The sequence below is a fragment of the Bufo gargarizans genome, chromosome 4 (genome assembly GCF_014858855.1).
Source record: "Bufo gargarizans isolate SCDJY-AF-19 chromosome 4, ASM1485885v1, whole genome shotgun sequence".
Classification (NCBI taxonomy): domain Eukaryota; kingdom Metazoa; phylum Chordata; class Amphibia; order Anura; family Bufonidae; genus Bufo; species Bufo gargarizans.
This window is the reverse complement of record NC_058083.1, coordinates 344,345,985-344,360,804: the sequence shown is the minus strand read 5'-3', so window position 1 is coordinate 344,360,804 and position 14,820 is coordinate 344,345,985.

Here is a 14,820-nt window from a genome sequence, read left to right as displayed (position 1 = left end):
CCTAAGCTGAACTAGACTCCTGACACACTCCCCTCTTCAGAGCAGGGTCTTCCTGGGGTTCTCCTATTGACTTCTATTGTGCTCGGGTGCTCGGTAGAACACTATTTATAGATCAACACTATTTATTATGTAAAACTGAAACAAATAAACAACGTAAACATATTTTATATCATTGCATCCGTAACTACTTGATCTATAGAAATAGCACATGATCTACCCTGTCAGATGAATATTGCACCTTATCCCCTAGTTTCCAAAATGGGGTCCCTTTTTGGTAGTTTCTACTGTAAGGGTGCATCAGGGGAGCTTCAAATGGGACATGACATCTAAAAACCAGTTCAGGTAAATTGCCTTCCAAAAACCATACGGCCTTTTCTTCTGCGCCCTGCCGTGTGCCTTTACATCAGTCTACGACCACATGTGGGGTGTTTCTGTAAACCGCAGAATCAGGGTAATAAATATTGAGTTTTGTTTGGCTGTTAACCCTCGATGTGAAAGAATTTTTTTTATTAAAATGGAAAATCTGCCCGTGCTTACTGGTCCACGTATCGGTGGTTATGTGGACTTTGCCACTGATGGCGTTGTGTAGTGCACACCTGACTTTTGGTCCCTCTTTTGCTGTGTGGCTGGCACTGAGTGACCACCACCTCTTCCTCCGAACTGCAAACGTCACTTGGATACCCTGGATACCATGTGAGGTCTAGAACCTCTTCATCCTCCACCCCTGCCTTAGTAATAGTTTCAGCTCATCTGAGTTAATACATTCTAATACTGTATGGAGCGCCTACTCTGTACAGTATTAAAAGAAAGTTTTATGCAAATCGACTGAAATCCATTCGCTCATCCCTAGTTGGATTGACAGGGAGTGCATTTTAAATTGGATATATAATTTCCCCCCATTGTACAGGTTTACAAGCTAGTTGAAATAATTTATCAAAATTTTGAGCAATTTGAAGGGCACATACACATATGATTAAATGCCACCAATCATGTGGCAATATTGCTTTAGTCCACACATTTTGACTTGTAGCTTTCTTAGGAGTTATAAACTGTTTCTTTGTGTACCATTGTAATGACAATGAATTATAACGTACTGAACTGTTCATATGTGTAGTGTGACAACTCGGGGGTCACTTAGCTCTCCAGGATCGATGTCTTCTCTACTTAGATAGTTGGCACACTTCAAGATGCCACTCCAACACTGCAGATTTGGGTGTAAACTGGCCACGAACAGCTTTATTATCTATTTTACAGCAGAACAAAAACGAACATAAACAAAATTCTTCATCCATCTGGCCACTGACTAAACAGAAGTTCTCCCTCTCTATCGGGATCTGGGTCTACCACCCAGCTCCCCAAAACACAACATTGCGCTTACCCCACACAGGGTTAGAGGGTCCTGGCTCCTTGGCGCAGCCTGTTCCTTCCTCAGGCTGGGAGCCCTGATTGAGGAGCTCAGCCCCCATTTACCTGAGCTCCCCAGCTGGCTGCTAATTACCTTCATTACCAGCCTGGCTGCTGCAGACAGTGGGAAAAACCTATTATCCCAGCCTTTCCTGTTCTCACCCAGGCTCCTCTGGGTGAGATACACCATTTCAATGGCTTCATAAGGCCCTCAGTAGATACTGTATAAGTAAATTGTACTTAGTGTCATGTAATAGCAAGCTTCACTACAGTTACAATATTACATAGAAGCCCTTGTGCACACACCTACACCATATGTGAATTTGTTTCTGGGCTGGTGGGGAGCCACTGTGATGTTTGCTGATGGCCTCAGCCAGGGGCACAGTTCCATCATTTTATGGTTGAGGTACATTGACAATATATTTGTGTTATGGAATGGGCTAGAAGTGATCTTTTGGACATCTCTGAAATGAATCAAAATGAGCTAGGGCTTAAGTTATAGCAGAATGTAACCATAACTTCTTCCCTATTCTTGTAAATGGGATATTCCAAAATAGCAATACCTCCACCTTGGGAGGAACTGTTCAAGTTTCAGATCATTAAGAAAGTGTTAGGGACCAGCCCTCAGATCACCTACAAAAGAAGACTTGGTCTGAGGGATAGCCTGGTAAAGACTTTTTACCACTCCTCCTGTACTGGGCAATTGGCTATTGCAAAGATGATGTGGTATTTTTGCTGTAGAAATTGTTTTGCAAGTGACAAGTATGTCCAACAGGTATGGTCATTTGGGGGCATTGAATCAAATCCAATGAAGTGGAATTCAATCCAAATTTCAGAATAAATTTGAGTCACTGCATAGCTGAATTTCCTCATGCTTCATGGAAGCAAATCGATTTACCTTAAATAGTGTAAAAAAATAAATAAATCATACTTCCTCCATTTGCTTGCAATGCTGGGTGCCATCATCTTGATTGAAGATTTCAGACAAAATCCCGTGCAGGTTAATGTATGGCATCACGCTAGCCAGCGTGATGACATCCTCTTGGTCCGAACGAGATTTTGCGCAAGATGTTCAAGCAAGATGATGGTGACTGTCAGTTAATTTTACACTGTATTATTACTCTCACATGCCGTTATCATGTATGAGGGTACAATGATGGGGACCGAGGCTATCGCCGTTCCCTGTAATTGCACCCGCTACTTACCCAAAAATGTGCTTCGTGACAAAGTACGGCAATTAGCCAGGAAGCAAATTTTTTTGTAAAAGCAGCCAAATCGAATTTTCCAATACTTTGCTCATCTCTAATCATAACCAGTAACTATTGAGGTATTTTTGTTCTGTAGATAATGTTAATTACTAGCAGGGGATATATTTGTCAAATTGGGTAATATACTGCTACTGAATAACACATTGAGAGACATTTACTAAACCCTTTACACCATTATTATAGTGTAATAAAGTTCAACGCATGCCATATGTGCATCGAAGTGCCTATAAAATGATGTAGGGCTTAGCTGGAGGGGGCGTGGTTTTGCTCTGCCCATCAAATTTACTATATCTTGCCCCAGAAAGTGGCATAAGTTATAACTGAAGCCTGTGCCAGCCTGTAGCTGGTATAGACTTCAGTAGCTGGCACACATCAGGCCAGAGATATGTCTAATGTATTAAGAGGCATCTGCCTCTTAATAAATTAGGCGCGTCTCACGCCAACGCAGGGAGATCAAGACTCTCAAGTGCGGGACAATAAAATCCGACATCCACGGCTTCATTGTAATCCATGATGCTGTGTGCTCTCGTGCACATGATCAATGCCGCTTCGGGACATATGTCCCGCTTAAGGACCGTATGTCTTGGAGGGCATAGTGTTGTGTGCAAGGACCCTGATTTTGTGTTTTTTTTCTCATTGGTTGCTTCTGCCTTCTGCTTGGTTTACCCTCACATTGTCCAGCAAGTGGTCAATATTGGCAATAGATATCCATTAGAAATTATTGGACAGCTATGCAGATCTTACAAAAGAAGCTCAAAATGTTTTGAGTGGTGATCCTTTAATAATCTGGAGGATGGAATAAAAAACAGACTCCAATATTTTTCCTTTTTTTGTTTTGGCAACAGTTCAAAACCAATAATAGGACATATCAGTGTCTCACAGTCCATTTTGTGCCAAAGAAATACAAACGCTATAATTTTTGCTTCAACACAATATCAGTAACAAACAGAACCCAAAAAGACAAAGAAAAAAGACTTTTCATCATTGAAGTCATGAGTGCGCTGTGTCCGTGTCTGTGTCACCAGTTTTGCACTGGGCATGCGAGGCAGCACTCCAACAAAAGGACTTATTTGCCTTAAATGAAGAAATACATTTACGTAACAGGTCTAATAAATGTGACAATTTAACCCATGGGGAAAGAGTAGCTTTAAATGAATTTAAGCACTTGAATTATATTGTTATAAAAAAAGCTGATAAGAGGAGAGGGGGGGGGGGGGCTGTGGTGGTTCTGGATTGTTACATATATAAACAGCAAAACCTTGCAATGCTGGAGGATAGCAGTACCAATCTGGAACTTGACCCCAGTATCAACATGAATTACTGCCCCTATTGTCTCATGGTTTGGAGAATGGCTTTTTAAGCCAAAAACTGTTGGATTTTATTTTCATTCAACACTCTGTTATTCCAATTTTTCATTATTTACCCAAAATTCATAAGGGTGGTTTTCCTCCAGCTATGAGACCAATAGTTGCAGGCATTGGTTCTTTTTCTGAAAAGTTGTCTGCTTGGGTGGAGAGTATTTTGAAGCCTTTGGTTCAATCTATACCTGGCTTTTTGCAAGACACTCGAGCGGTACTACAAGCTTTTTTTATTTTTAATGGGAATGCCATTTTTCTTGGGTCACAGCAGATGTAATGTCTCTATATACTGTGATACCTCATCACTTGGCTATTATTTCCCTCAAGTGTTTTTTGGGAGTTTATTCAGATTTGTCTCTTGCTTTTCAAGATTATATCTGTCGAAGTGTGTGGTTTCTGCTAAAGCACAATGTTTTTATGTTTGACCAGCGTTTCTTTCAGCAACTCACAGTGTAAAATAAAATAAAAACTATGCACATATTAGGCATTGCTCTGTCTGTAACAACCTGCTCTATAAAAATAGTATGTGATCCAACCCATCTGGTGAACCCCGTAATTCTTTTTTATAAAAATGTGCCAAAAAAGCAATTTTTTATCACCTTACATCACAAAAAGTGTAATGCCAAGCGATCAAAAATTCATATGTGCCCCAAAATGGTACCAATCAAGCCATCATCTCTTCCAGCAAAAAATTTGACCCTACTTAAGACAATCGCCCAAAAAATAAAAAAATTATGGCTTTCAGAAAATGGAAAGACAAAAACATGATTTAAAGGGACACTGACAGGCCCAATAAGCATATTTAGGTATATATATGACAGTACAGGTCTTATAAAGTGTATTAAAATCATCTAAGTATCCCCCCTGTCCACCTTATAAATACAGTAAACTGAAGTTTTATAACCTGCTTGAATCGTCTTCAATCTGCCCAAGGGGAGGCGTTTCACCTCCACTTGCGCCCAGCCACCCTCGCCCCAACTGCTTTTTTGAAGCGACACCCAGCTCATCAATATTCACTTCGCTGGGCGGCTACTACTGTCCTCACTGGCCGGGATCGCATCGCGCCTGCGTACCGTCTGTATCTTAGAGGCCGCTTCAGCCTCTGCATTATGCGCATACGCCGGGCACTGTACAGCGCAGCGCTTCAGAGCGGGGACAGCAGAAGCCGCCCAGCAAAGTGAGTCAGTGTCCCTTTAAAAAACAATTGTGTAAATCCAAAATAAAATAAAAAAATAGACTTATTAGATAGATATCGCCACATCGTTACGACCTGCTATATAAAAATATCACATTAGCAACTCTGTCAGGTGAACATTGTAAAAAAAAAAACTAATAATAAAAACTGTGCCAGAACAGCCAGTTTTTGGTTACCTTACCTCAATAATTAATTAATTTAATATTTAAATATATATATATATATATATACACACACACACACACACACACAATGCAATATACTGCAGGAATAACCCTAATAATATCACACCCCCGTACCATTCACCAGCGCGCCGACCAATCAGGACACGGAGCTCCACATGCCGTCTGAACCGAACACACCTGCGTGCCGGAAAGCAGGTCGGAGCGCCACCATTCATGTTTGTCAGTCCCAGCCAGTCGTACAGCCCAGCCACCAGTCACAGTGCCAGCAGTGTCAGCCAACAGTCAGTGACAACCATCTCAACCATCAGTCAATGCCAGCAGTCTCAGCTACAGCCAGTACTCCTTGCCAGCAGTCCCAGCCACAGCCAGAACTTAGTGCCAGCAGTCTCAGCCACAAGCTGCAGCCAGCAGTCTTAGCCACAGCCACCAGTCAGTGCCAGCAGTCTCAGCCACAGCCACCAGTCTCAGCCACAGCCACCAGTTAGTGCCAGCAGTCTCAGCCACCAGCCACAGCCAGCACTCAGTGCCAGCAGTCTCAGCCACAAGCCATAGCCAGCAATCTCACCTGCAGCCACCAGTTAGTGCCAGCAGTCTCAGCCACAGCTGCCAGTCTCAGCTACAGCCAGCACTCAGTGCCAGCAGTCTCAGCCACAAGCCACAACCAGCAGTCTCCGTCACAGCAACCAGTCAGTGCCAGCAGTCTCAGCCGCAGCCAGCAGTCTCAGCCACAGCCACCAGTCAGTGCCAGCAGTCTCAGCCACAGCCAGCACTTAGTGCCAGTAGTCTTAGCCACAAGCCACAGCCAGCAATCTCAGCCACAACCACCAGTCTCGGCCACCAGTCAGTACCACCAGTCTCAGCGACCAGTCAGTGCCAGCAGTCTCAGCCACAGCCGCTAGTCTCGACCACCAGTCAGTGCGGTCAAGTTCCCTTGCCATTTAATATAGACTGTTCCTAATGTTTATGCACTACTGTTCTAGAGCCCGTTATTGTAACAGGGTAAATGTCTAGTAATGTTATAATATTATTAATAGTTATCTTTAAACTACTTTTGTCATTGAACAAAGTCATAGTTTATGATAAATGTATTCTTGTAAAAAATATGTAAATACAGTTACAGTTATTACTAAATGTATTACCAAAGATATGTCTATATCTTTTTTTTTTTATATATATGTGATTTCTTCTTACTGCTTTCATTTTATCAAAATATTTTAGAATCATGGAACAATCTTTAGGCTTGTGGGATTGCTTTATTTGAGAATTTTAGATTCTTTGATCAATGAGATTTGTTTTTCACCTGCTGTTCGATGTGCCTTTAATTTGGCCCACTTCTTGTTGGGCAACAGTCTTTTAACTTTCTTTTAATCAGGATACTTTCAAACTCCAAGGAAAGGGCAAAACATTGCTTTCCGAGCACACCATAAAATCTTACAAACGATAAAAGTAGTGGTCAAAGATACAACTTATTGCAATATATATATATATTTTTTTTATCTTTGTTCATCCTGAGTCCAAGATGAAGAGGAGAGACTCTATTTTCACAAATTTTAGAAATGCTTCTTAGAATAATGTCATAAATATCATATGTATTAGATAATCCATTTGATTCATTTTGCTTAAAGTGAAACATTTCCCATTTTTTGTGGTTCTCAGAAACTAATTCCACCGTATGTATCAATTTATTCTCCCTATTCAATTCCATTATTATGTGAACAGAGGGCATTTGCCATTGGTTTCGTTATGAACTGACATGCTGCAAGAAATTACTTCAAATATTCTGACTGTAGTGAGCATCGCAGTTAACATGGAAAGATGTCCTCCATTCTATCAAAGTGTTATATATCGTTTTCTCCTATGTGCTACAAGGGTAGCTTATGTGTGCACTCATCATTATTTTTAAAGCAGGGTCTCTCCTCAGACAAAACTAAAAATTTAAAATAAATCAGCTATGAAAATGTGCTGGAATGTAATCTCTAACCATATATTATAAAGTTTTGTCCTCTTTGCACGTGTTGTAATAGTTGACACAACTGATCTAGGTAAATTTAGGGATTGGAAATAAAGTATTATAGCACAAGGTTACATCACAATTATAGACAAACACAATCTAATTTAAAATAAAAAAAGTTATACCGTTCATGTCTTTTATTGAGCATGTTGAACAGACTTCCACAGTGCAGTGAGAAAAAGTAAGTGATCAGTGTTAATGATCGTTTCAAGAGCAAATTAGCAAAAAGGTGTTTCAATTAGGCCAAATGCACATGGCCGTTTTTCACAGCCGTGAGCGTTCCGTGGAACCGCGGCCTGGATTCCTGCTGAGAGCAGGAGCGCACGGCGTCATTGGTTGCTATGACGCCGTGTGCTCCCTGCTGCCGCCACAGTACAGTAATACACTGGTATAGATCATACCAGTGTATTACTGTATTGCGGCGGCAGCAGGAAGCGCACGGCATCATAGCAACCAATGACGCCGTGCGCTCCTGCTCTCAGCAGGAATCCAGGCCGCGGTTCCACGGACCGCTCACGGCCGTGTGCATTCGGCCTTAAGGGAATGCGATTAGAAGTGTGGGTTTCACAGGCATTTTCTGCATTAAATAAAGGCACACAAAATATTGTTATTATCAAATCTGCTTTGTTCAAGAAAGATTGGTTAGTGTGAACCATGTTTGTAAAGGCACACTGCACGTCTAGGAATTTTATACACCAGTGGTAATGGGACTGAATAAAACTTCTGAATTCAAATAGTAAGGCCTCATAAACACGGCCATTGCGCGGCCATTCTGTGCATTGGGGACCGCAATTTGCAGTCCCCAATGCACAGGCAACATCAGTGCGACAGCCAGGATGGATTGAGACCCATTCAACTTAAATGGGTCCACACCGTAAAAAAATAGAACAAGTATTTATTTTGCTGCAAATGTAGTCTTCTCTTTCTGTACTAACTTCAACACTGGAGAATTATGTTGAATAGACATAACTAGAATGATACTGCAACTCCTGGACTATCTAGGATACCTGCCTAGCATTGGTTTGAGAATTATGTAATAAAGGCCAAAAAAATGCATGTAGGAGAGAAAACATGACACTTCAGTATGTTCAGAGTGCTTGAAGTATGTTATATAGTCACAGGGTACCTCCTGTTATAAAACGTAGCCTTTAATGTTAATTACATATAAAATAACAAACTCCCACAGACAAACAAATTACAGAAAAAAGAAAAGAAATTAAAAAACGACACATCAGGGGTGAGGTCAGTAACATGAGGATTACTTTGGCTAATATTGTCCCTCTTTCCCCTGGTTTTCTACAGATTGTCATGGGTCAAATTGGAACACCCTGGGCACCCCACAAATCCCAGTGACTACATGGGACCATCCATTTTTAGTCTGGGCACGCAAGTAACACAGTTTATCTTGTATGATATGGTGCACACCATTAATTATAGGTGACCATTCCCATTCGGCTATTCATTGGTATATCACCAGGACTGGTGAATGTTTAACGCACTGTCATGATGAATGAGAGTTTGCTGTGTATGACAACTTTGTTATCCTCACTTAAGTGTTGATGCCTAGTACGACACTGAATTAAGTGTCCCCTGAAGAGCCCAGGTTATTGGTGTGGGTGAAACACGTTGGGATCAAGGTGCCTAGTTGTATGTTGTTGCTCTAGGGCAGCAATTCCAGGCGCTTAAAAAAATCATATTTATACCAATAATGTGTTGGCATCTCAGATGAATATATATATAGATGACCGTATATATGGAATATCACTATTTTCGTGTATAATTAAGACGACACATTAAGAGCAATTGTTTATCAATATACAGGGCATCCACAGCTGTGGTGCTCTATTGCTCCTTGTACGGCAATTTTGTTATTTTTTGTACCTAGACTAGACCATAATTTAATGGGCATCCAATATGGCTCTGCCTACAATCTTGTAATAGGGTCAGCCTAGGGCATTTCAGGAGGTTCCAGAACACGGGATCACCCCTATCGAGGCGGCCATTCCATTTTTAGTCGGGGGGAGGTTCCAGAACACGGGATCGCCCCTATCAAGGCGGCCATTCCGTTTTTTTTCTGTGTTTTGTTAGTCTGTGGGAGTTTATTTTATATGTAATTAACATTAAAGGCTGCGTTTTATAACAGAAGGTACCCTGTAACGAAATAATTATATATACATACCACCCGTAATCATTACTCCCTCTGACGGGATATTGTCTTAGCTGTGATTTCTTGAAGTATGTTATAGCAAGATCAAAATATGAATAGAAAAATCTGCACTCTACAAAATATGATTCAACATTTTTTTTTATTCACAGAAATATTGGACAATCCACATTTAGGTAATAAAGCCAGCATCTGTCACTTATAGTGTGGGTTCAGCTTCTGAGCCAGCACCATATAAACATTCTGTAATTATGATGAACGTCACAAGTCAGAAAGAGGTTAACGTATAACAAAACTGCTTTCTGTATAGTTCTGTATAGTTAGCCCAGAATAAAAGTGCTTCCACGTGTTGTTTTTAAGCCAAAATCAGTAGTGGGTCATAAATACATAGAAAGTATTAGGGCCGCTTCACACGAGCGGATGCCGTGCGTGGCATCCGCTCCGTGAAAGAGTGCCAAGACCCGCTGCAGACTGCAGAGGCACGGAGCGGTAACATGACTGTTAATGCTCCGTGCCTCTCTGTGATCTCTTTACTACGAAATCACAGTGACAACTGTGATTTCGTAGTAAAGAGATCACAGAGAGGCACGGAGCATTAACAGTCATGTTACCGCTCCGTGCCTCTGCAGTCTGCAGCGGGTCTTGGCACTCTTTCACGGAGCGGATGCCACGCACGGCATCCGCTCGTGTGAAGCGGCCCTTAAGGGAAAATGTAACTTTTTTTTTTTTTATCATGTGCTGATTTAGGTTTTAAAAATTGTATTAAAAAGTCTTAATATTTCATAATACTTGTACCAAGATATTGGTGATCAAATATTTTTTCGATTTCATAAATAAAAGAGCATATTCTTAGTCATATATGGAAGGTGTTGATATGGACATTTACAGTTCATAATTAACTGCATGTATACGGTGGAAGGAGTGGATTTAACCTCTTCCTGACATCCACCGTACAAGTAGAGTATATGTCGGGTCGTTAAAGATGGCGCCCGCTTCGGAGCAGTGCAAGCACCATAGCTGCGGGATGCCTGCTGTTTCATATAGCAGACACCAATGGCTAATGTCTGCAATAGGCGGTAATGCTGACAGTAAACATTTAACCACTCAGATGTTTCATATAGCAGACACCCTTAGCTAATGTCCGCGATGGGCAGTAATGCTGTGGTCAAATGTGAGAGAGTGCTAAAACCTGGAAGCACACACTTCTTAGGCTACTTTCACACTAGCGTTCGGCTGTCCGCTTGTGAGCTCCGTTTGAAGGGGCTCACAAGCGGACCCGAACGCTTCCGTCCAGCCCTAATGCATTCTGAGTGAACGCTTGCAGCGTTCGGGTGTCCACCTGGCCGTGCGGAGGCGTGCGGATCCGTTCCGACTTACAATGTAAGTCAATGGGGACGGATCAGTTTGAAGATAACACAATATGGCTCAATCTTCAAACGGATCCGTCCCCCATTGACTTTCAATGTAAAAGTCTGGACGGATCCGTTCAGGCTAATTTCACACTTAGACATTTTTTGACAACATAATGCAGACGGATCCGTTCTGAATGGAGCCACCGTCTGCATTATATGAGTGGATCCGTTCAGAACGGATCCGTTCTGAACGCTAGTGTGAAAGTAGCCTTAGTCAGGAGCGCTTTCCCTAAAAGAGATCAGGCAAAGCATCTGTGATATAGTGATTTCTATATAGAATAATAGATTGAAACTTGTATAGAGTAATGGAATTTGCTCCGATGATTGCAAGTTGTGGTCCACTTGAGGACTTTAAAAATGTACAAAAAAAGTAAGTTAAAAAATGCATTGAAAAATTACAAAAAATAAATGATAAAAATCCTAAAAAACTTATCCCATACGGTGAATGGCGTATGTCCGATTCCCCATTTTTTCATCACTTTACTTCCCCAAAAAAATGTAATAAAAAGTGATCAAAAAGTAATTTACACCCCAAAATGGTATTACCAAAAACGACATATTGTCCAGCAAAAAATAAGCCCTCACACATTTCCGTAAACATAACTATAAAAAAGTTATGTGGGTCAGAATACGATAGTGACAAGAAAAAAATATAAATAAGTGGTATTGCCATAATCGTAGTGACCTGGAGAATGAAGAGCATAAGTCAGACCTTCACTATATGTGGTTTACTCCTATTTCACATTATTATTATTTTTTCCGTTTACAGACAGTCTTTTGCATTTCGTATACGGTCCGTATACGGAACCATTCATTTCAATGGTTCCGCAAAAAAACTGAATGTACTCCGTATGCATTCCGTTTCTGTATTTGCGTTTTTCCGTTCCGTTGAAAGATAGAATATGTCCTATTATTGCCCACAAATCACATTCTGTGGCTCCATTCAAGTCAATGTGTCCGCAAAAAAAACGGAACACATATGGAAATGCATCCGTATGTCTTCCGTATCAATTCAGTTTTTGCAGAACCATCTATTGAAAATGTTATGTCCAGACCAATTTTTTCTATGTAATTACTGTATATGCCATATGGAAAAACGGAATGGAAAAACTGAACAGAAACTGAAACACAACGGAAACAAAAACAGAACAACGGATCCATGAAAAACAGACCGCAAAACACTGAAAAAGCCATACAGTCGTGTGAAAGAAGCCTTAAATAGCAGTTGCTTGGAGCTAATGTTTTCAACCAGCAATAACACTGATTGCAGACATTTGACCCTTTAGCTATCATACACAACCAATAGATGTTAGGCTAGGGTGTAGAACAATATGTGTGTACATAGATAAAGAACCTAAAAAGTCACACACATATATATATTTGATAATGCTTTATTAATAGAAAAACACATAAATTATTACATATAGGGCGGTTTCAATTAATGGTAAAAAGTGCAGGAGTATAAAGTGACAAGTGCATGGAGCCAACAACCCAATCCAAGAAATTTAATGTATATCTGATAGGTAAGATGGTACGACAGGTAATAGGACGATTGAGAGAAATGCAAGATTTGGTATGAGTCCCAATAATACTTGCAAGAAAAAACACACACAACGTCCTAATTACACAACCACAGGTAACTAAAATGCAAGTGGAAATACAAGAAATCCACACTTGTAGTGTGCAGAGCGGTAAGCAATAAATATAAACATCAGTGAACCAATGCTAATCCGCCTGCAAACAACAATTAATGGAATCAACCGTGGTAGCCTATACTGACCGGAGAGGATAATATTATGGCTCCTTACCCGACGCGCGTTTCGCCTTGCTTCTTCAGGGGGCGTATACTTACCGCTCTGCACACTACAAGTGTGGATTTCTTGTATTTCCACTTGCATTTTAGTTACCTGTGGTTGTGTAATTAGGACGTTGTGTGTGTTTTTTCTTGCAAGTATTATTGGGACTCATACCAAATCTTGCATTTCTCTCAATCGTCCTATTACCTGTCGTACCATCTTACCTATCAGATATACATTAAATTTCTTGGATTGGGTTGTTGGCTCCATGCACTTGTCACTTTATACTCCTGCACTTTTTACCATTAATTGAAACCGCCCTATATGTAATAATTTATGTGTTTTTCTATTAATAAAGCATTATCAAATATATATATGTGTGTGACTTTTTAGGTCCTTTAGCTATCATGGTCAAATGGATCATGGCACTTAAATGCTGAAAACCTAGAAGCAAGTATTTCCAGGCCTTCCACAGCTACCTAATGTGGCGATTGAGGGATCTCTTTGTTTGCTCTGATGCACCCAGTGCATCAGAGTTGTAGTTGTAATGGAGGCCTGCAGGTTTAAGGGCTGCAAAATAAAACAGCAACCCAAGTGTAGAATGTAGTGCTATTGTACAATGTAAGCTAAAAGCAATCTGAAGATTGCATGTTCTAGCCTCCTAGGGGGGCTGAAAACAAAAAAGGATAAAAAATAAACAATAAAAAAAAAGATCATAGGCGTTGCCATGTCCCAAAAAGCCTGAACTATTAAAATATTTATCCGATAAAAATGGCCAATTTGCAATTTTTTCAGCACATGTACAATGCATGCCTGGGCCTGGCAGTAGAGTGAGCAGAGTCCGTTATGTAAGGGCACTGGGCTGGCTTACAGTGAAACATGGGAGGAGAGATTAATGGCAGTCTCCGGAGGGCATGGGCACTTGCATCCATGGAGAAGCACCGCTAAGCACTTGCAAGTCATTTGCATCTATCTTCAAACATTGTTTTTTTCAACATAAATTACAGTACACAGAAAGGAGGAAGAAAGTTGCAATGTCAACTGTTTATATCACATACAGGGCAATGATGACAGTTTACTATGTGTAAAGTAGTTGACAGACTCCCTTTAAACTTGCTTAAGATTTAAGCATGTATATGCAGTATTGCCTGATTGAGGTTATGCCTTCATTGCTCTTTTTAAAATAAAGTACACTGCCCTGCCAACAGATTGTTACTCAAAAAGGTCTTGGTCATTGGAGTTCATTTAGTAGTAAGTATACGGTGCATGTTCTTTATTTGCCTCTGATGGGTGATCCAATTGGGACCTACACTAGGTTTAGCTTAGTGAGATTACTGTCTGTATGTATTTTATTTTGATCTAAAATGGATTTTATAGTATTACAATAATTACTACTATACTTTACATAATTTGTTTCTACTTCTGGACCTTATCTAGTATGCAGTCAATAAAACTAGTGGAGTCTAGGTCCTGAGTGTTTATGAGCTGAGATGTCCCTCAGTATGACAGCCATAAATCTAAAGGAAGCAGACAATAGACACAAAGTGGGGCATTTATTAAATATGTAACACCAGTTTTTTGGCTTAACATTTTCATATACTGGACTTAGTATTAACCAATAGACCTGACAGAATAACAGATGTGCAGGTTGGGGGACACCTGGGAAATAGTGACCATAAAGTAATAACCTTCCAATTATCTTTCAAGTGTTTCTACAGGGAGGAACAAAAGTACCAAACTTCAAAAAAGCCAATTTTAGCCAACTAAGAGAGGCCATATGTCTAACTAACTGGGACAAAGTCCTAAAAAAATATATATATACAGCCACAAAATGGAATATTTTTAAAAGCATCTAAAAATCTAATTGTGATTCATACCTTATAGGAATAAAAGGTTAAGGAACAAGAAGAAACCAATGTGGATAAATAGAACTGTAAAGAAGGCAATAAGGCTAGTTTCACACTAGCGTTCGGCTGTCCGCTCGTGATCTCCGTTTGAAGGGGCTCACGAGCGGACCCGAACGCTTC